Source organism: Pan troglodytes, chromosome 1 (genome assembly GCF_028858775.2).
Source record: "Pan troglodytes isolate AG18354 chromosome 1, NHGRI_mPanTro3-v2.0_pri, whole genome shotgun sequence".
In the NCBI taxonomy this organism is placed as follows: Eukaryota; Metazoa; Chordata; class Mammalia; order Primates; family Hominidae; genus Pan; species Pan troglodytes.
Window position 1 is genome coordinate 74,236,827 of NC_072398.2, and position 23,394 is coordinate 74,260,220.

Here is a 23,394-nt window from a genome sequence, read left to right on the forward strand (position 1 = left end):
GCCCGGCTAATTTTAGTATTTTTAGTACAGATGGGTTTTCTCCATGTTGGCCAGTCTGGTTTCAAACTCCTGTCCTCAGGTGATCTGCCCACCTCAGCCTCCCAAAGTGCTGGGATTACAGGTGTGAGCCACTGCACCTGGCCTCAAAGGTCTAACTTTAATGTAAAATACATAAAATAGCAAAGTAAAAGGTATGTCCAGTAAAACAGTGGTTGACCTTTGGATGCTTCTGTTCAGTTTTAGTTGTATTTTAAAACTGTCCAGGTATTCCAATGTGTAATTGGTTAGTCTAATCTGAGAATATTTGTATGGGGCTAGAAGTATATAATATTTTAAAAATAAGAGCACAAGTTGTCTTTCTTTCTTTCTTTTCTTTTCTTTTCTTTTTTTTTTTTTTTTTGAGAGGGAGTCTTGTTCTGTCACCCAGGCTGGAGTGCAGTGGTACGATCTCGGTTCACTGCAACTTCCGCCTCCTGGGTTCAAGCAATTCTCTGCCTCAGCCTCCCGAGTAGCTGGGACTACAGGCGCCCGCCACCACACCCGGCTAATTTTTTGTAGTTTTAGTAGAGATGGGGTTTCACCATCTTGGCCAGGCTGGTCTTGAACTCCTGACCTTGTGATCCACTCGCCTTGGCCTCCCAAAGTGCTGGGATTACAGGCGTGAGCCACTGCATCCAGCTTGTCTTTCCATTTTAACTGGCCAACTGAAAAAGCTATGCTCTGCCAGTACAAACAAAAATAAGTCATTGCATGAACACCAAGCCATCATTAAAAACAGGCTTAAAGAAACTTCAAATACTAAAAAGTAGTTTATATAACTTTACCTTTTCAAGTGGGACTTCAGTTAAATTCAAGAGAACACACAAGTTGCTAAGTGCTTCCTATGTACAAAGCAGAGTGCTACACATCTGGGGTAGCAGAATGAAAAACTCAAGAACTCATATTTCTATAAATAGTCTATAGTAACAAACTGAAATTTCTATACATAATGAAAATAAGTGAGTTAATCCCACATTCTCCACACACACAAAAATACCTTTTAATCTAAATCCATTTCAAAATTTCTTTGACTTGAGACTTTCTTTTCAAAAACCTGCTTTAAACAGGCTCTCAAGAGCCATGTCTTTGTTTAATAGGGGCAGAAAATGAGGCCCATAGAAGTGGAATGCTTACTTAAGGATCCTATGAAATCACAGGTGGAATTTAGACTTATGTAAGAGCTGGACAGGCCCTCTGGAGTCCTCTAACTTAACTGCTTATGTCAAAGGCCTGGTATCACATAGCTATTCAGTGGCAAAATTAAGATGTGTAGCAGCCCTTCTGACTCTTAAGCAAAGGCCCTCATGGAAACTAAAACCATGTCTTGCCCTTGGTTTATGTCTAGGATAGTTATTCCTAGTGTTCCACAGAGCACAACTGAACTCTTGGAGCTAAATAAGGTGGGAAGAAGCTTCCTCCAGTGTCTTTCAGACTGGAGAAGCTCTAAGCTTGAATGGGGCCATCAGAGTGGTCTACCTGGCTGCCTGTTTCAGATTTGCTATGACCCTCCAGAACAAGGCAGAAAATAGATTGGTCTCTACTACTAGAATATATGACCTACGTTCAATGGTAATTTGACTTCCTATACTTAATATAAAATCAGGTTCCTGATTTTATGTAATTTGTTCTTTATTGAGAATATCATAGGGAAAATATAACTTGAAAAGGGTTTACATAGGAAAGAAAGAGGGAGCACTAAAAAAGGCATTTATGGGCTGGGTGTGGTGGCTCACTCCTGTAATCCCAGCACTTTGGGAAGCCGAGGCGGGTGGATCACTTGAGGTCAGGAGTTCGAGACCAGCCTGGCCAACATGGCGAAACCCTGTCTCTACTAAAAATACAAAAACTAGCCAGATGCGGTGGTACGCGCCTGTAATCCCAGCTACTCAGGAGGCTGAGGCAAGAGAATCACTTGAATCCTGGAGGCAGAGGTTACAGTGAGCCAAGATCACTGCGCTCCAGCCTGGGTGACAGAGTGAGACAACGTCTCAAAAAAAAAAAAAAAAAAAAGCATTTATATTGAGTCTATTGCAGTTATAATTTAAAAGGTAAAAGTTTTTTTTTCAAATTCACTGGTGGAATCTATAAATCTATCACTCATTTCCTGCTTGCTTAGGCCCTTAAGGGTCTAATTGATTTCCTGAGCTGAAACTAGGTAATGGAAAATACTTAGAATAATAATCATCCAGTGAGATGGGCATTTGGCATCTATGAACCCAAAATATATTCTTGCTCATAATTCCCTTCAGTAATTTATATGGTTTCTAAAGGAATAATCTCACCTTTACAATGAAAGGTCTTCACTTAATAAAACATAGTAAGGCATTTCCCCTAGTGTTTTATGAATAAGGGCACGCCTCTGTGACATTCTCTAGCCTCAACATCTATGTAACATAAGGCCTGGAAGTGTATTACCTGCTTTCCTGCCAAACTATTCATTCGTGAAGTCAATGAACAAAAAATAAAAACAAAAACATGAGGTCAATATTATTACTGTGACAAATCTGAGATTTTCATATTTAAGTGATGGAAATCTGTTATTTAAGCTTATTATACCACCTATTTGCAATACTGTCCCAAAGCTGCAGAGGCCCAAATTAGTTAAGGCAAACTACAGTGTGCTGATGCTGGATGTACTATGGGCAGCCTGCAATCTGACATTCATTATACTTCTCAAAGTCTCATTCCCACCAATTTCTTTATCACTGTGGACTGTACATCATTATTGACCATAAGCATTCCTCTGTCACATCTGTTGTAAGATGGAGGGTCCAAACTGTATTTAGCCTAGGAGAAGCATTATTCAGAATATAAACATGCCAGAGGAAAACCCCAAATGCAGAGAGAGCCAAACATAACTTTGAGGTGATCTGTACCATACTTCCCTTTCCTTTAGCAAAGCTCATCAAGAGATAGCTTAGAAAATAGTCTACCAGAGCCAGGTTTGGGCTTTGGAACAAAGCTAGCCTTTTTGGTTTTTTTGTTTTTTTGAGATGGAGTGGAGTCTCGCTCTGTCACCCAGGCTGGAGTGCAGTGGCGCCATCTCGGCTCACCGCAACCTCCACCTCCCAGGTTCAAGCAATTCTCCTGTCTCAGCCTCCCGAGTAGCTGGGACTACAGGTGTGCGCCACCATGCCTGGCTAATTTTTTGTATTTTTAGTAGAGACAGGGTTTCACCGTGTTAGCCAGGATAGTCTTGATCTCCTGACCTCGTGATCCGCCTGCCTCAGCCTCCCAAAGTGCTGGGATTACAGGCGTGAGCCACTGCAACCAGCCCAAAGCTAGCCTTTGAAATGAGACCTAGGTTTAAGGAACTCACCTCACACAGCTCACTTATGAGTTATATATAACTCTGAAACCTAAGCCCAGAAGATTTCAATTTCTTTTAAAATAATATCTGTAAAATATGGTTTATACAGAAAATAAAGCTCAGTATAATATATAATTTGACTAGATGATGCCAATCATGTTTTACTGGATGTTAAAAAAAAAAAAAAAAACCCAGCCTCCTTTCTTTCAAGTGGCATTCTTATCATATTATGCAAATTATTACCTTTTAATAATTGAGACACCAATCAGTGATAAAGCCATTTTATGTGTTTTGGCACAGAGCATTAATATAATTTTTGCTACTCTAAATGCCTCAATCCACAACAGAATCAGCAATAATACAGTTTCATTCCTTTTAGAAACATTAAAAACAAAACAAAGCAAAATATTTAATTTCATTTCCTAAAGATAAATAACAAACTTCTGCTAAAAATGATCAATATTATCTTTAAAGAAACTTGATTATCCTAACAATATAGAAACATTTTTCTACTAGTGATACTCCTTTACAGTCATTAAAATCAGTTGTTTAAATTTTTCTTCATGGGTTCTACTTTTTTTTGTTTTTATTTTTTTTGAGACCAAATCTTGCTCTGTCACCCAGGCTAGAGTGCAGTGACATGATCTCAGCTCACTGCAGCCTCTGTCTCCTGGGTTCAAGTGATTCTCTTGCCTCAGCCTCCTGAGTAGCTGGGATTACAGGCCCATGCCAACACGCCCAGCTAATTTTTTTGTATTTTTAGTAGCGATGGGGTTTCACTATGTTGGCCAGGCTGGTCTCGAACTCCTGGCCTCAAGTGATCAGCCCGCCTCAGCCTCCCAAATTGCTGGGATTACAGGTGTGAGCCACCATGCCCAGCCGGGTTCCACTTTTATCACAGATAAATCTTTTTATAATACACTGCACATAAGGCAGAAGCATTCCTTGACCTCAGCAGGCTTACAACAAGTCCCTGACGTCATCTAAGAAAGAAAAAACTGGACCATGTAACTTACTGGCAAAAAGAAAAAACATCACAACTCAGTAACAGAGAGTCACAGTCTTATTGCACTTGATGATGGATGCTATGGACTCCTGATGCTGACTTGCAGCATTTCTGTTGTGTGCTTTTCTACTCAGAATGTGAAGTGATGGGAATCACAGAAGCAATTCCCCACACTCTTGAATCCTCCGACACTCTTCTGAAACCTTAACCAATATGTTTCTTCTCTGTGGTTCTCAAAGTTACTTTTTTCAGGTAAAAGTTTACAAAAGTACTATCAATTAAATAAAAAGTAAATAATAGCTTTCCACACTGTTAAATTAAAAGAATTAATTGAAAGGTAAGTTCTAGTGTATAGCAACTTAAAAGGTAAACTACCTTTATTCGGTCTTGGATAAAACTGCCAATGGAACAAAATTGGGTTAATTTAAGTGAAACTCTAGAAAAACTAAAGTAGTCAAAGAATTCCAGTGTTACTTGATTGCACTATCATATCAGAAATTTCTCTCATGACCATTTAAATCCAGGTCACATAAACCCAGGAATTTTTAGAAAGGTAGGAGTTAATTTCCTAAGACATCCAAAGAAAAGGCCAGGTGTGGTGGCACACATTGTAATCCCAACACTTTGGGAAGCTGAGGTGGGAGGACTGCTAGAGCCCAGGAGTTCGAGACCAGCCTGGGCAACCACAGACAGACTCTGTCTCTATCAAAAAAAAAATTAAAAAAAAAAAAAGCTGTGCATGGTGCTGCGTGTCTGCAGCCAAGCTACTCAGGAGACTGAGATGGGAAGATTGCTTGAGCCTGGAAGGTCAAGGTTGCAGTAAGTGGTGACTGTACTCCAGCATGGGCGACAGAGCAAGGCCCTGTCTCAAAAAAAAAGAAAGAAATGGCAACTTCTTCATTGAAAATACAAGATTATTTGAAACAGAAATGCTAAAAAATTGCTTCTAAGACTATAATCTGAAAGAGGGAAAGACTGAGACAGGTATAAAAAATTCATTCTCTGCACAATTGGAGAAAGTAATGAAAAGACAGCAGAGCATATTCTACTTATGGCACCAATGGAAACAATGCAGCCTCTGGCTGACACATGACACTGTCCCACCGGTTCTGCAGCTTCTTTGGCACTACCCATCACACCCAGACTGGAGGGAATATGGCTCCCATCTCTAAAGCCTCTGAAAGCCCACATGTATTAAAGTTTTAGAATGTAATTTTGCTCTATTAGTTTCTACTCCTATACAACATATTTAGCAGCTGCAAACAATATCCATTTATTATCTCACATCCCTGTAGGTCAGGAGTCCCAAGTGGGCTCTGCTCAGGGTATCACAAAGCTGAAGTCAAGATGCCTGTTGGGCTGGACTCTCATCTGGAGACTGGGGAAGAATCCACTCTCAACCTCTTTCAGGTTTTTGACAGAGCTAGTAGTTCCTTGAGGTTGCAAGGATTTGGCCAGTTCCCTTGCTAGCTGTCAGCTGGGAGCTGCCCTCAGCTCCTCAAAACTACTTGCCTTCTTTCTCAAGTGGTCTCCTCCACTTTCAAAGCAGCTATTGCACACTGAGTCCTTCTCATACTTCCAATCTCTTTGACTTTCCTTCCTGCCATTAGCCAAAGAAAGCTCTCTGCTTTCAAGGCTCATATGATTCAATTAGGCCCACTCAGATAATGTAGGCTTGAATTTCCTATTTTAAGGTCAACTGTGCCATATGGCAAAACATAATCACAGAATCAGTAATACAGCATCATATTCATCATGATTCCAGGAATTACGGTGGGACATCTTTGGGGAAGGGAGGTATTTAAGAAATTACGCCTACTACATTTACTGAAAACTTAAGGTAAACATAATAACAAAAGCCAAATAGTGTTGTCAACTTGTTCAAATGTAAAACAAAGATGTTCTAAATTCCTCATACTTGGATGAGTACCATATGCAAATGGTACAAAATACAAAAGGTATAAAAGATATACAGGAAAAAGCAAGACTTCTTTCTAATAATGTCCCTCAGTCCCAGTTCTGTTCCCTGGGAATAATAACTGTTTACTAGTTTCTCATGTGTCCTTCCAGAGATATCCACATTTATTAAAGCATATGTATTTGGGAAGACTGAGTTGATTTATTCCTGAAAGGTTTGGTAGAATTCTCCTGTTAAATCACCAAGGCCTCAGTAGAAGAAAGTTATTCTAGGGTACCCCGGAGGTTTCCTGCACTGGTGTTCCCATGTGTGGCATAAACCTGAGGGCATCATGTTATGAGGAGATGGGGGCTGCAGTGACTCGCAGGATCAGGAATTTCAACCTAGAGAACTGAGCAGAATGGGAAATCAACAAGATGAAGCCCCCTCCCAATCCCAGACACCCCTCTACCAACAGCCTCCTGCAAGAGCAGATTAGTTTCTATCCAGATTAAGGGAGAGATTGCTCATAAAGATGACAAGCTGCTGTCATTTCTAAAAGATGTGTATGTTGATTCCAAAGATCCTGTGTCTTCCGTGCAGGTAAAAGCTGCTGAAAGATGTCAAGAGCTGAAAGAATTCAGATTGCCTTTTGGCCATCACTTTAATATGATAAATATTAAGATCATTCCCAAAGGCAAAATTTCCATTGTAGAAGCATTGACACTTCTCAATAATCATAAACTTTATCCAGAAACATGAACTGCTGAGAAAATAGCCCAAGAATACCATTTAGAACAGAAAGATGCGAATTCAGAAGTCGAAATCTTCCCTCCTGAAGACAAGAAAGCAATACAATCAAAATGAAGAAAATCACAACAATTTCCTATGTGTACTTCTCATCCTGTATATTTTCTCATTTTTCACATATTAAATTGTGTTAATTACCATGTGTTTAATGCTAATTGTGAGAGCATACTCTTAATATTTATTGACCTCCCCGACTTTTCAGGATTGCCATAGAATGTATTTTGTTTTCTTTTAATTTGGCATAGGCATATTTTATATGTACATGTCAGCATGACTAATCAGTACATCTGTACCTTTATTATAAGTAAAAGAGCGTGTTATTTTAGGCACATCATACCAACTTTTAAATTGGTCATATGGCCCCTTGGGAAATATCCTGAATCCCTCATTTAAGTTTTACTGTCCAGTTTAGGTGTTTAGTTCATTCTTCATATGTGATAGTGAAAGTAAAAGCTTTCCTGACTCTTAAGACTGTGACATTTTCTTGTTAGGGAAAGAGACTTGATAGTGAGGTAGACTAACAGTATTTCCCAAATAAAGGCACACAGGAAAAAATTACGAATCAGTAGAATCTAATTAAAATTACCACTCCAGGGAGTAAGAAGTATCGAGGATTTATTTTATTTTGAATTGGTTTTAAGTATGGAATAATTGTTTTTACAGTTATAAAAAGTAATTAGTGGTGTTTACAAAATGTTGGGAATTTTTGCTTTGACAAACAAATAGGTAAGTCCCATGGCCTTCAGAGAGGCAGGCAGCAGTAGAAACTTTCGAAAAAGTAACATTTCTCTGGATTTAACATGGAAATAGAAAAATTTAAAGAATAATTAAATAAGAAAACGATGGTAAATGAAATTTAGTGATTATATATAGTTTTGGATGTTAATGCTAGTTGAGAGACGAGAGAAAAAACATCAAGTAGAAGCAGAGAACAGGATCATTGGAAGGGACCTGAGAAACTGCTGCTTCATCCATTTTAGCAAACTTACGAGCATACCATGTACCAGCACTAGGATCTTGAGTGAGATTGCGTGAGTTTAGCTCTGCCTAATATATTACTATTGTGGGATCTTTGGGAGACTGTGTATCCTCTTTGAGACTGAATTTCTTCTATAAAATGAGCATACTGCTACCTTACTTAAATTTAAGGGTTATCATGAAGATAAATGAAACAGTAAAGGACTACAAAGGGCCAAGCAAATATGAATTATTTATGCAGTGGAGAAACAGGCTCCTGGGGAGAATATATGATCTATGGTTCTGTAGTTTATGACCTAACCAGGCCCAGAATTTAGGTTTTCAAATCCTAGTAATGAGTTTTTTCTGTTGTGCCAAAAAGTAGCACACCTCAGGAGAGGGAAAATGTGTGTACTGTGGGTATATTGGGGTTATCAGTGCTTCTGAGGGAAGACAGGCATCACTACTTCCCAGAGATGCCCCTGGAAATGATATAGAAGATGCTGAAGAATTCAACATGATGACGGAAGGAGGCATTTGTAGTAATGCTAAGAACAGAAAAATGGACTAAGTGGAAAATTTGTAAGCATGTCTTTGAATGCAGATTTGTTATGTGAACAAACTATATACCTAGTTTATTTTTGGTTTAACATAATAATTCTTTTGAGAAAACATGAAATAACTACTCAATATAAAACACATTTTAAAACTGCTATAAATCAGTCAAAACTTTATTCCTTTTATCATAATGGTCACTATTTGAGTCACTAGTGCTATTTCTGAGCCATCTCCTATTGGCATCTACATTGTGGTTAGGCAGCTGTTATATGGTTTCACCTGACAAAATAAAGGACTTCCTATATCAAAAAAAAAAAAGAAAGTTATTCTGTGCTAATAGTTTAGATTTTCTAGTTATCTAAAGTTAGTATTTATTTTTTCAATTTTCCTAGAAAATCATCCATTTCTTCTAGGTTCTCAAATTAATTTGCACAGGATTGAACAAAATATTTTCTTAGGATTCTCTTCTTTTCTACTTTTATCATTTCCCCATTATTTCTTGGTTTATGCTCTTTCCTGTCTACTTTTTGATTTTATAAACTTAATATCATATTTTTTAAAAATCAGCTCTTTTATTTAGCTGATCAATTTTTGTCTAATTTATAACTTTTATTCCCTTCTGCTTTTTTATGTTTATTGATAATTTTTCTAACTTTGAGTTAGATATTTAATGGAGTTATTTTCTTTCTTCATTAAGATAAGTGCCTCTGAACTCTATTTTAGCTCCATCTCACAAGTTCTGATATGTAGTGTTTTCATTATGCTTTTGTTTTAGATTTTCTATAACTTGTTTGGTTTCTTCTGATCTAAGAATTATTTTAGTAGGAAATTTAAAATGTCCAGGTGATGATATTCTTTTTCCTAAGTTCTACTTTTATTGCAATGAGATCACAGAATGCTGTATATATTTACTTTTCCTTTTGAAATTCTTTGAAATTTTCTTTATGGTCTATTTTTGTGAATGTTTTATTTGACATTCTTAGTTTTCAGGATACAAAGCTTGACAAATCTCAAATATTGACTTCATTCATTATTTTATTTGGGTTTTCTTTCTCTTAGTTGTTGTCCACTTGATCTCTTATGAACTAAGAGAAGTGAATAAACATTCTTATCACTACTATGTAACTATTATTCTTTATATTTTCTGTAGTTTCTGCTTTATGGATGTTTAATGCTATACTGTTGCTTTGAATTATTCCTCATTGCCTTATTTAAAACTTTTCCACTAAATTCAATCTTGTCTGATAGTAAAGATATAATCTCTACTTTTTTCTTTGTGTTTCCCATGTTTTCCATCTTGTCTGTGTGATTCCTCATTGAGTCTATTACCCTTCTTCTTCTTTTTTTTTTTTTTTTTTTTTTTTTTTTTTTTGAGACAGATTCTCACTCTGTCACCCAGGCTGGAATGCAATGGCTCAATCTCAGCTCACTGCAACCTCCACCTCCCAGGTTCAAGCAATTCTCCTGCCTCAGCCTCCCAAGTAGCTGGGATTACAGGTGCCTGCCACCACGCCCAGCTAAATTTTTTCTTTGTTTTTTTTTTTTTTTTTTTTTTTTTTTTTTTTGTATTTTTAGTAGAGACAGGGTTTCGAGCTCCTGCCCTCAGGTGATCCGCACGCCTCAGCCTCCCAAAGTGCTGGGATTACAGGCGTGAGTCACCGTGCCCAGCACCCCCGCTTTCTTCTTTATACCCTAGGAAGGCCAAGAAAGCTCCTGCTGCTAGTACACAAATCCTATCCCATAAACTGGGCATTATTGGTTTTGCCCCCGAGAAAGTTCTGCCAGCTTTGTGTGAGATCTGCAGCCGTGAGCATTTTTAACTGCATTTATCATTCTTCCTCACATTTTGTAGTCTGGAGTTGTGCATATATCTTTCTTTGAAGATAGGGTTCATGTTTCTACCATGTTGCTCTCCCAGTGCAGTTGGATAATTTGTAAGGGAGAAGGAAAATAATGCTGTAATCTTTGTTCTGTCATTTTAAAAATCAGAATCTAGAATTTATTTTTTGCCAATTCTCCTCCTCTATCCCATACTCTATGTCATGCTTTCTGGCCAAATGCTATGCTGTTCTGTGCTCTGCAGATGTTCTGATGTTCTAGATAACAGTATGTTCTGGTCCTTAGTCCCCTAAATGTGAATGGCCTATCTAATATAGTATAATAGTTCAGCTTTCCTTAGTTCTGATGACCAACATTATGCATATATTATCTGGTTCCTTGAAATTCCTCCCATAGTTTCTTGGCTGTTCTACACTGTCTATATCTATCTCTCCCAGAAATTTCTGGAAATCCGACTCTTGTCTCTAACTTGTATCTCTCTCTTCAGTTCAGTTTAGTCTGCCTGAAAAAATATTTTTATCAGGCAGTTCAAAGCTGCTGCTAAACCTTAAGACAGAACCATAGCTGGGCCACATTATGTACTCAATAGTGTTTCACCTATTACATACAGAGCCCTCTCCTGGGAATTGGTGAGGCACACCAAGAGGAGTGCTTCAGGAACTCAAAATCTAATAGGGGAGAAAGAAAAAATATTGTTCTGAAGCTATTTTGCTAAATGCACATTTCCATGTAGTCTCCTCAATGCCAACGTGTGCTATTAGTGTTAGCCATCTTTCTCTGAGCCCTCCCTGTAATGCATCACCTCTCTTAAACAATTAGGATTATATATGTTACTTTTTCCTATTCAAGGTCAATATATTCTTGGGTGGCCACAAAACTGCTATTGTTCATCAGTCCTTGCCTTGGTTACAGAGCTAAAATAATAAACACTGAACTCTTAGAACAGCTGTATAAATTAGGATCCTTTGATCACAAAGAATAGAGACTCAGTAAAGTTGTCTCAAGTATCTGTGTGTGGATGTGCATGTGAGAGGGGTAACTGGGAACAGTTATTGTAAGGTTTCACATGAAAATAAGGAACAAAGGTATGTTTTGTGGCTAGGCCTTATGGGAACTCATGGAAAGTAGTTTAACCAGGTCTCATGAAAAGTATAGGAACACAGATGGAGAATTTCAAGTTGTTCAGAATCCAATAGATAAGTAATGATGTAATTAGTTCTTTATCCCCTTGGCAGCAATTTGTTGACCATCCTCTTCCCCCACAGATACAATTTAAATATATGTATCTACCCCCACCCCTACCAACACACACACACACACACACACATAAACACACACACACACATAAACACACACACACACACACACACTTGTAAAAAAGTTCATGACTTAGCTCATACTTACTTGTCACTCTTGCTTATTCATGGCTTCTACTGACTCATGTCATTTTTTTTTTTTTTTTTGAGACGGAGTCTCGCTTTGTCGCCCAGGCTGGAGTGCAGTGGCGCGATCTCGGCTCACTACAAGCTCCGCCTCCCGGGTTCACGCCATTCTCCCACCTCAGCCTCTCCGAGTAGCTGGGACTACAGGCGCCTGCCACCAAGCCCGGCTAATTTTTTGTATTTTTAGTAGAGACGGGGTTTCACTGTGGTCTCGATCCCCTGACCTCGTGATCCGCCCGCCTCGGCCTCCCAAAGTGCTGGGATTACAAGCGTGAGCCACAGCGCCCGGCCCATGTCATTTTTGTCTGCCTCTTTTTCTGGTTAAGCAGTTGGTGTTTGCTCCTATCAAATAATACTCTCTATTTCAAATTAAAAATTTCCTAAGAAAGAACATCTGATCAGTCCACTATGTCATTATCATCAGTTAGATAAAACACTTGTACTAGGTCGTTAAATCTGTCAGCCTTCAAGCTACCTGAATGCTTTAGGTCAAATGTTCTGAGATGTGGTCAAGATGGTAAAGTCATGCAATATAGAACATGGCCATCTATATGTATCTAGCTAGAGTTGGTATCCTTAGCAAGAGGCTACAGGTAGGACCCCTTAGGAAAGGACTCTGGGTATACAGAAACTCCTAGATTTCACCTATCCAATATAGTATAATTGTTAAGCTTTCCTCAGTTCCAATGATCAACATTATGCATTTTATCCTAGGTTCTCTATGATTAGCAAGAAACATTAGTCTTGTGAAACAGATATGCTCATTTTATTGCATTTTAAGTATTTCTTTTATACTTACACGTAATCACTGCCAAGATAAATGTCCATATGCTATACCACCAAAGGCATGAGAACTTAGCCTGGCCAACTAGAAACTTTTTGGAAAGAGCTATATCAAATAGCTACTACTGCTAGTTTTCAAGGGGTTAAAGGGATTAATATATCTACTTCTATAAACAGACTATCCATTCACTAGGGTCAAGCACTAGTATACCTAGCAGAAATTAGGGCTTACTTATAATTACATTTCTGCCACCTAAGACCACACAGACAAAAGATTTTTTTATTTCACTTTTGACAAATCAGCACTGAATTTAGGTCTGCTCATAACAATTCCTATGAGAATAGCTTTTATTATCATCCTATAAAATGGGAAAGAAAATAATTCTAGATGCTAACAATGCCATCATTCTAGATTAGGGGTACACTAGATTAAAAGAATAAACTCCTTTTGTTTTAGAATTTCAACCAGGACACAGCTGTAAACTTCAGCCTGGCCTGGCATCTGAACTGAGGCAATAAATGCCATATTTGGCATAGCATTTGTTTGCCCAAATCTAACCATATGCCACTGGAATTGAAGAGGAGGCAATTCTCCACAGGGCCAGAATGTATTCCTTTAAAGCTCTCATGGGGGCATGCTCTTCCACCTGTCCCTGTGTGTGAGATTTGCCCAATTCTTGCAAAACTATAAACTCTACCAATCATAAAAATAATCTGATAATTTTTTAGAGTACACAAGTTGAAGATATATTCATCAAACAAAGGTGATAACAACTTAAGATCCTTACACAATAAACATCATAATGAGAAGTTTCTCATAAAAATATTTTCAATTTCCAGGTAATGACCTATATCTTATAGACATATTACTGATGTGGTTAAAAATAAATTCTTTATAGTGAATAATACAGAAAATTCATTCTACAAGGAACTTTTTTTTTTTTTTTTTTGAGACCGAGTTTTGCTCTTGTTGCCCAGGCTGGAGTGCAATGGCACGATCTCGGCTCAGTGCAACCTCTCCCTCCTGGGTTCAAGTGATTCTCCCACCTCAGCCCCCCAAGTAACTGGAATTACAGGCATGCGCCACCACGCCCAGCTAATTTTTGTATTATCAGTAGAGATGGGGTTTCACCATGTTCGCCAGGCTGGTCTTGAACTCCTGACCTCAGGTGATTTGCCCACCTTGGCCTCCCAAAGTGCTGGGATTACAGGCATGAGCCACTGCGCCCCGCCTGGAACATATTTTTATTAGTCAGATACATACCACACTACTTTCAGCATTCATTTGGTTTTCATCCAAGGAGTTACAAAGCACTTATAATATCATTTTGCCAGGAATCATGCTGGGTGTTCAGCATAGGGAACTGAATTTACCTCATACCTTCCCTCAAGAGAAGGAGCGATGAAGCCAACAATGCAAAAAGACTGATAAGTAAATATAACAGAAAACAATGTCAGAGTATGTCTAGCTGGCTAATCCATTGGCCAAAGATACAGAGGGCACATTCTGGCTTCAGCAAGTCCTATCAGAGATATGTCACACTTTGCATACTCTCAAAAGCGTTTACCTCAAGAGATACTATGAAATCTACTATCAGATGTACAAAGGAAGAAAACATATTTCTCAACTTTGATTTATGATTATTTTGTATCCCAGTGTAAAAACTTGATTATTAAACTGGGCAAGAAGAGAGAGATCAAGATTGTCATCAAGTCTCTGTTTTACAATGAGGGTGCTATTAGCAGGTGGAAAGAAATAGCTACAGAAGAATACATCTTTGAAATGAATTACTGGGTCAGACAGAGGGAGAGAGAAAAACAGATTATCTGATATGGAGCATAGAAAGAAAGTATATCCTTCAACTCCTCTCTCATACCTCAAACATCTTAGCTTCTCTCACTCCCTGTACAAACCTCCTAACATCCTAATCTACTCAATTTGCCTGGTCATGTATGACAGAAAATACATGTTGAAAAAAAAGAGAAAATAAATGAATGGGAATAAAATTATGTTCTTGATACCACCTTGAAATCAAATTAACATCTTTTAATATATGCTAGCTGCTGAAGCAGTTGAATTACAGAATCTGAATGATTTAAAATAATAGTTTATTTTTTTGTTTATGCAAAGTTCAGATGGCAGAAAAGTAGGCATGGGGATTCTGAACCATGCAGTCATTTTAGGAATTTCAACTGAAGGTGGTTCTTTCACCCTCAATGTGTGGCTTCCGAGGTCACTTTGGGTGCCAATATCCAGTTGACACAAGGGATAGACAGCATAAAAGCTGCATAAGGAATTTTTTTTTTTACATAACCAGACCAAAAGAAGAAATATACATCACTTTTATTCCCATTCCTTGGCCCAGTCTCAGTCACATGCCTATACTAATAAAAATGAATTTTTATTTCACGTTTGACAATTCAGAACTGATTTTAGTTTGCTCATCACAATCCCTATGAGAACAGGTTTTATTATCATCTTATAAAACAGAAAAGAAAATAATTTTAGAAGCCAGAGGAGGCTGGGAAATATAGTCCAGCTGTGTCAGCAGAAAGAAAAGAAAATAGATTTGGTGAACAGTTAGCCAATCTCTGCCACAGTGTCTCTCTCTGAATATTTTACTTTATCTGCAAATTCATCCAGCTCTTCTGTCCCAGGAATGTGAATTTAAATGAATGGTGTATTTATTGCATTGAAATTCTACTTTAAAAAATTTGCCTCTCAGTGAAATTTACTATAAATTGAATTGCCTATAAAAGGTAAATTTTCATTATCATTACATCCTGACTTGTTCGATTACAAGTTCAACTAACTAAGAATATTTTAAAAACCTCTTTAGTTTTATTATATCAAACAGTGGTATCATCTCCATTAGCATTCTTTATTTATCAAACTTAATATTTCTAAAACTGAACTCTTGATCATTCCCCCCTCCAAATTTCCTCCTGACTTCCTCAGCTCAGAAAAAAAGACTTCTGGACAAGCAGTTTTTCAAGTCAAGTGCTTAGGAATAACCCTTTATATTTTACTCACTCTCAAGTCTTTCATCTAATTTATCAGCAGGTTAGATACATTTTACCTTCAAAATGTATCTTTAATCCATTCATTTCTTCCAGTTTCCTCTAATCCAAGTCATATATCCCTCTCACCTGGATTACTGCTACAGTTTCCTCTCTCCTTCCATCTTTAGAGAGGAACCCTTCAAAAGATTTGCAGGATACAATTCAAACTCTTAACCAAGGCCTTCAAGGACCTGCATGAATCTGGTCCCTGGCTTCATCTCCAACCTCATTTTCCAGCACTTATTTTGTTCTATGTGTACCAGCCTTTTATTTTTTTGAAAAAGGCTAAATACCTTTCTTACTGAGGGCCTTGCAATATAGTACTGCTTGTCTAGAGAGTTTTATGCTTTTCTTTTTATGATGAAATGTATTTGCATATAAAAATATAATTGATATATATGACTCCCACCCATTCAAGCACTAAGATTAAGACAGGCAATTATCCCAACAGCATGTCTGTGGGAAGAACAGGTTAATGGGGGGCGGCGGGGGGGGCGGGGATGGGCTTTTTTCTCCTAGTTCACTTACTGAGAGAGAAGTCTTTGAGAGTCCTGGCTTTGCCTTTTGTCTCCTGCACAAGATCTATTAAAGCCCATGGTTTTGGCCACGAGGGATTGGCAAATGCCCAGAGAAAAAAAACACAGGTTTAGAATTTACTTTTTTTTTTTTTCAGACGGAGTTTCACTCTTGTTGCCCAGGCTGGAGTGCAATGGTGCCATCTTGGCTCACTGCAACCTCCGCCTCCCAGGTTCAAGCGATTCTCCTGCCTCAGCCTCCCAAGTAGCTGGGATTACATGCGTGTGCCACCACACCCTGCTAATTTTGTATTTTTAGTAGAGAGAGGGTTTCCCCATGTTGGTCAGGCTGGTCTTGAACTCCCAACCTCAGGTGATCTGCCCGCCTTGGCCTCCCAAAGTGCAGGGATTACAGGTGTGAGCCACCGTGCCTGGCCTAGAATTTACTTCTATATCAGGATTCAGACTTTCTCATAATTCCTGGCTTCTAAAAATGCTCCTTATTTTCCTACTAAGCCACACATTAAAAATTTTTAATTATTTTAGGCAGAACTTATATTGACATCTAGTCTACTATTTTTCCAGAAATACAAGCTCCTCTAAAAGCATACTTAATTATTCCTCTTTAGCTGGTTAGCTCCTATTGGTCTGTTAGGGCCTCAACTTAAAATATCACTTCCTCAGAAAAGTTCTCCTTGATCATCATTCCTCAATCTAAGTTAGCTTCCTACTATTTTCTGTTTTAAAACAACTTTCTGTTTCCTTTTGTAACATTTATCACAACTTGCGATTTTATATTATTTTTGTGTTATCTGTCCCTTCCATTATCCTGAAAGCTTCAGGAGGATAGGAATATTTTCTGTTATGATCATAACTGAATGAACTGCCTACTGCAGTACTAGGACCTAGTGGGTACATAATAAGTGGTAAAGATTAAGTGAAAGAATGAGTGGATGCCATGTAAATGATCATACTGCACTAGAGTAGTTTTAAATTCTGTTACTGGGCTGGGTGTGATGGCTCATGCCTGTAATCCTAGCACTTTGGGAGGCTGAGGCAGGTGGATCACTTGAGCCCAGGAGTTTGGGCAACATGACAGAACCCTGTCTCTAATATATATATATGTGTGTGTGTGTGTGTATATATATATATATATATATGTGTGTGTGTGTGTGTGTGTATATATATATACACACATATATATACATATATACACATATATACACATATATATATACACACACACATACACACATACACACACACACACACACACACACACAAATTAGCTGGTTGTGGTGGCATGCGCCTGTAGTCCCAGCTACTCCAGTAGCTGTGATGAGAGGATCTCTTGAACCTAGGAGGTTGAGGCTGCAGTGAGCTGTGATCACACCACTACACTCTAGCCTAGGTGATGGAGTGACACCCTGTCTCAGAAAATAAAAATAAATACATTATGCGACTGATAAATACTGGCAGTAATAATCAACTTTTAAATTTTGACTGCCTTCAGAAAATATGTAGTAAAGTGTAAGATTAGTACAAAAACAGTGAGTAAAGGAGGTAGTAAAGCAAAGACTCTGAAACCATACTGCCTGGATTCAAAATTTGGCTTTGTCATTTATTAGCCAAGTAGCCTTCATTAGGGACTTACACATTCTAGGTCTGTTTTCTGATCTATATAATTGGGTCAATAAGAGTATTTACTTCATGGTGTTGTGATGATTAAATGATAAACATGCCAGGCATACAAGGAAGCAGGACATTATTGCTATGGTGGTTGCTATCACTACAAAGTTATTGTTAACCAATGCACTGCTTTCAAACAAAAATGGCAAACAGTGTAGAATCATAAGGGAAAAATATGTAGGAGTGGCAAGCTGGAGAAAGGGACCTGGGGCTACAGATGTGCCAGCAAAAGTCATGAACACACAGAGACAGCCAGGAGGAAGGTAGCCAGTAGTGGCTGTGGGTGTGCCCACTGTCAGCACATGGATGTAACTGACATAGAGGTCGTGGGAGAAGGGGCTGCTGGAGGGAGCCTGAACTGGGTCTGTGATCTCCTTTTGCAACATGCTCATAGCACTTAGTTCCTAAGATCCATCACCAACTCTCTGTGGGGAAGGATATCTTTGGATCTGTTTTTGGGCGCAGTTCATCTAGAATAGTGGGGAACATCAGCCAAAGAGGCAAAATTAAGTTGTGCACCTTTTGACAGCAGCAAGTATCTCCAGGCATTAAAGGCAAGTTTTGTCTAATGTAGTAGTTTTCCTGACAAATGCAGTACTCTACTCATGGACCTCTTTTTTCTTTTCCTTTTCTTTTTCTTTTTTCTTTTTTCTTTTTTGAGATAGAGTTTTGCTCTATCGCCCAGGCTGGAATGTAGTGGCACGATCTCGGCTCACTGCAACCTCCACCTCCCGGGTTCAAGCGATTCTCCTGCCTCAGCCTCCTGAGTAATTGGGATTACAGGTGCCTGACACCACACCTGGCTAATTTTTGCATTTTTTGTAGAGACAGGGTTTCACTATGATGGCCAGGCTAGTCTCGAACTCCTGGCCTCAGGTGATCCGTCTGCCTTGGCCTCCCAAAGTGCTAGGATTATAGGCATGAACCACCGCACCTAGCCTGGATCTTATTTTTCAAAAGACAAAATACTAGATCTTTTGAATTTTCTTTTGTATTCTTTCTTGTTTCCACCGCATTGTTATCCAAATACTGAGAATGTATTACATGATCTCCTCTCCTTTGCTTACCCCCAACTCCACTCTCCTACCTTAGGTGTTAGATCAATCTAAAGTTAAGTCACTAGAATTTGGATCTTGTGATATTTCACTGACTATACAGGTCTGATTATTTTATAAGGAACAAAGTTGTAGCGTTTTATCTAGACATAAAGCTAGTTCTTTTTTAGTCACCTAGAGGTTCTACCCATGAACCTCCATGAAAAATTTACATTAAGATGAGTCTAAATATATTATCCATAGAAAGAATCTAAGGTTATATCTGTTGGGATAAAATGACTAATGCTGAACCTTGAGATGAATTAAAACAAGAACAGATTAACTAGGGTCAATCAAAGAGTCTGTCTATAGCAAAACACTGAATAGTTAGGTTGATATTATATGGAAAGCTTTTGTTTGGTTCTCTCATATTTTCAATTGGTCAGTGTCAGAGAAAGAATTGCCAGTTGTCCTTTCTTTAAGACAAGGTGGACTCATCCTCAGGAAAAAAGGGCAACATTTACCCTGAAAAACCAATTGTAATATTCAACTTTAACTTCCTATTTAAATTGGAATATATGAATTTAAAGGTCAGCTGCTGCTGTATCTTGGCTAAGAATGTAGGTACTTTGGGAGACTCGGAGTACTCTCTTAGTCTTTAATTGCAATATTCTCAAGTGCTATTTTCTTAAGAAAGTGTTCATGTTAATTTTGGCAAATATATTCTCTTCCTCCATTGATTTATGTTGTCTAAAACATTCTTTTTAGAGTTAGCATTGTTCAACAGAACAATGAACCAGCACAACCAAAAGATACCAAAGTATTGTCAAATTAAAATAAAATTAAATAAACAAAATTGAAAATTTCCCTCAAATCTCCTATAAATTATTAATAACCATGAGGTAGACAACTTAAACAATTTTGAGCCTCCTCCGAACTCTGGAAACCCACCTTTCTGATGTATGATAGAATCAGTATCATAGGTTAGATGTTCCTTGAATCAGAGTATCTCTACTCAAATGTTATTACCAATTCATAATCATCTACTGTTTCTGCTATCAGAGATCCTAAACTGATGTCAGGTTCACTCATTCATTGGTTTTGTGAAGTATTTTTGTTTTGTTTGAAAAATAACAGCTCACCAGGTGCGGTAGCTCATGCCTGTAATCCCGGCACTTTGGGATGCCGAGGTGGGCAGATCACCTGAGGTCAGGAGTTCGAGACCAGCCTGGCCAACATGATGAAACCTTGTCTCTACTAAAAATACAAAAATTGGCCAGGCATGGTGGCACATGCCTGTAGTCCCAGCTAGTTGGGAGGCTAAGGAAGAAGAATCACTTGAACCTGGGAGGCAGAGGTTGCAGTGAGCCGACATCGTGCCACTGCACTCCAGCCTGGGAGATAGAGTGAGACTCTGTCTCAAAAGAAAAAAAAGAAAAATAACACCTCATGGCAAAAAAAAAACCAAATTATATAAAAGGAAATTATTAAATCACATTATAAATAAAAATAAATAGATTAAATTAAACAAAAAGTATTAACGAGTAAAAGCAAATTTTATTGAATGGGAAGGAAGTCTCCTTTCCACACCAGACTTTCAGCTCTCTCCTCAGAAACTAAGCTAGTTTTTTTTTTGTACTGAAACACAAATTTTCCATGCATGAATGTGGCAGATTGTTACAGGAATGGCTTCTAATCAGTCATGACTCCTGGTATCCCTTTCCCTTGTGGTATGTTTGAAACAGCTTGATAAAGTGTTTGTGCACTGGATCTTGCCTTCTTGAGAACATGGATCACAGTATTGTGAAGATGCTGAGCATGAGTAAGCATGGGGAAAGAGGGGCCCTGTTCTAAGCTGTTCCAACAGTTGAATGCTACCACATGAGTGAATCCAGGAGATACCAACAGAAGAACCACCTAGCCAACTCACAGAATCACGAAAAATATTGTTGTTTTAAACCTGTAAGTTTTGGGATGGTTTGTTATACAGCAATAGATAATTGATACAATGGGCAACCATAAATATGCAGATATACTCATGACAGTCTTTGAATTTATGAAGAAAATAAATGGATAATTATGAAATGCATAAAAAATTGTACATCAAAATATAAAATGTGATTATAACTTCATACATAAAGATGGAAATAACTAGTCTATCATTTGTGATCTATTAGTAATTATATTACATTAGTAATTACATTAGCAATCTTTTGACTATAAACTCTTTTAATCTGACATTCTACTCTGTTTTAAAGTCTGTGGCATATACATCTTAGCCTCAATTCTTACAACACAGTTATTTTGATCACACACGACTAAGAAACTTATACAAATGAAACTTGAAAAAACTTTTAGTATCCTAAAATCACTGTATAATAATCCAAAAAAATCTAATAGGGATGAGGGAGGGCATCTGGTTAGCCACAACATCAAGGAAGAATGATGACCTTCTATCTAAGTCTTAACGGTCTGGAATGGTGGAAAATTCACAAATTTATATTGCATGAGCCCTCTAAGCTACACAGTATAATAAACACCACTCTTAAAAGCAAAATTCAGACAGATTTCACTTTTTATTTCATTTTTCTATAGGAATAAACCTGGAATACCACTCAGTGTAACATTTGAGGATTTTCCTGTTTATTATCAGAAATATTTTCAGGGAAAATGCAAAGCCCAATATTCTTCATCTTTTATAAACAGGGTTTGTTACCTCAATAAATATAAATAAATAGTAGATGGACTCCTTGATTCATCTACTATGCTAGGTGTTGGTTCAGGCATCTAGGGAGGGGCAAGGAAGAGTCACAGCCTTGAGGACCTTACAGTGAGAGAAACTAGAGTCATAATGACTATCTTGGTTGTACACTAATTATGGACTACATTGTGCCAAGTTTCTTATTTATATTATCCTATTTATAATCTTGATAGCAATCCTATTTCATAGAAAATAGGATCTCCATTTTACAGAAGAGATAACTGAGGTACAATAAGTAACTTGCCAGAGATCAAACAGCTACTAATTAAGTGGAAAAGGCTAAATTTAAACTCCAACAATGTGGCTTCAGAAAACCACGTTCTTAACGCCAACAGTGGTGCTCTAGTGTAGGAATTGCCAGAGTCAGAATAAATAACAGCCTAGGTTTCCAGAGCAGGTGATGTTTGACCTGCAACCTAAAGGGTAAATAGGAGTTTGCTTGACTACATAGCTACAACAAGGAATTAATTTAGCCAATGCTTCACACGTGTGTTTAATTTAATTAATTCTTACAACATCTCTGTGCAGTAGGTATTAGCCTTGTTTCACGATGAGGAAACTCATACTCGAAGGAGATCAAGTAACTTTCTCAGGATCACTCAGTAAGAACTGGAGCCAGAATTCAAACCTAGACTTGTCCACTCCCAAAGCCTCTGCCTTCTCCAGGCACTCCACAGACAGAAAGCAACCTAGGCAGCAGAAACAGGATGTGACAAGGCCATGGCATATTGGTATGAGTGAAAGGGAAGTGTGCCAACCTGAGGTGTGTGGGATTGTCTTGCAGGTAACAGGGAGCTTCAGTGTCCTCTGAGGAGTGATAAACTGAGGTTAGTTTTCCAGACAGACAACTCAAATGGTCGCATGCAGAGGAAACTAGAGGGGACAGAAACCAAAGCCGGAGAGACCAGTTATGAGACAGTTATAGCACTCCAGACAAGCAATGTCAGGAACCTGAAACTACAAATTCTGATGGCTCTAAGAAGATCCTACTATGTCAGACAATCTTCAAAATGTTTCCTTCACAGAAGCAATGTCTGCCATCTGGCTTCTTAAATAATGGCCATCCTAAAATTGGGTCAAAATTTAGGGACAAAAGTTTTTATGTAAATAATTCTAGAAAGTAAACTAAGTACCTGTGTCCTATATAGTATTCAACATATGTTGTTGCTTAAAATACTCTATTATAATACAATATAGACTTTCTTCTACCACTGGACATTGTGCAAAGATACAACTTACTTGCACAATTCACTGCCTCTCTTTCAGGAAAAGAGAGGAATAAGGCAGGTTGTGGTCTGCATAACATAGGATACAATATAAAAGCAGGATTATAAGAAAGTTAATGCAACAAGATCATACTAGAACAGGGTATATAAGGTAAATTAGAACTTCTAACAAGCTATCATGCATGCCAGAGAAAATTCCTTGCCAACCAAGTGGGCTGATAGAAGTGGAGGGTGGAACTGTAAAAAAAATAGGATCTTTTAGATCATCTGAGAGTTTAGGAGAAAATGGGTGATGTTGGGTATGCTGACAAAAATAGGAAACTGTCACATGTTATAAGATATTGGAGGTATAGCTCAGAGCTGCCAAGCAAGATTCACGTTCAGAAGAGAATGTTTTCAGAGAAATTGAGAAGAAATGTGCACTCAGTTACTATGAGAACAACACTGTTATGGGGTGAATTGTGT

At 38.1% G+C, this 23,394-nt stretch overlaps 1 protein-coding gene and 1 pseudogene across 31 annotated transcripts in view; one reads left to right on the forward strand and one right to left on the reverse strand.

Moving 5' to 3' along the window:
• RABGAP1L (RAB GTPase activating protein 1 like) overlaps window positions 1–23,394 on the reverse strand; it is an 831,104-nt gene that overhangs the window by 138,611 nt on the left and 669,099 nt on the right. The window lies entirely within an intron of this gene.
• On the forward strand, window positions 6,507–7,197 carry LOC107973448 (NADH dehydrogenase [ubiquinone] 1 alpha subcomplex assembly factor 4-like; annotated as a pseudogene).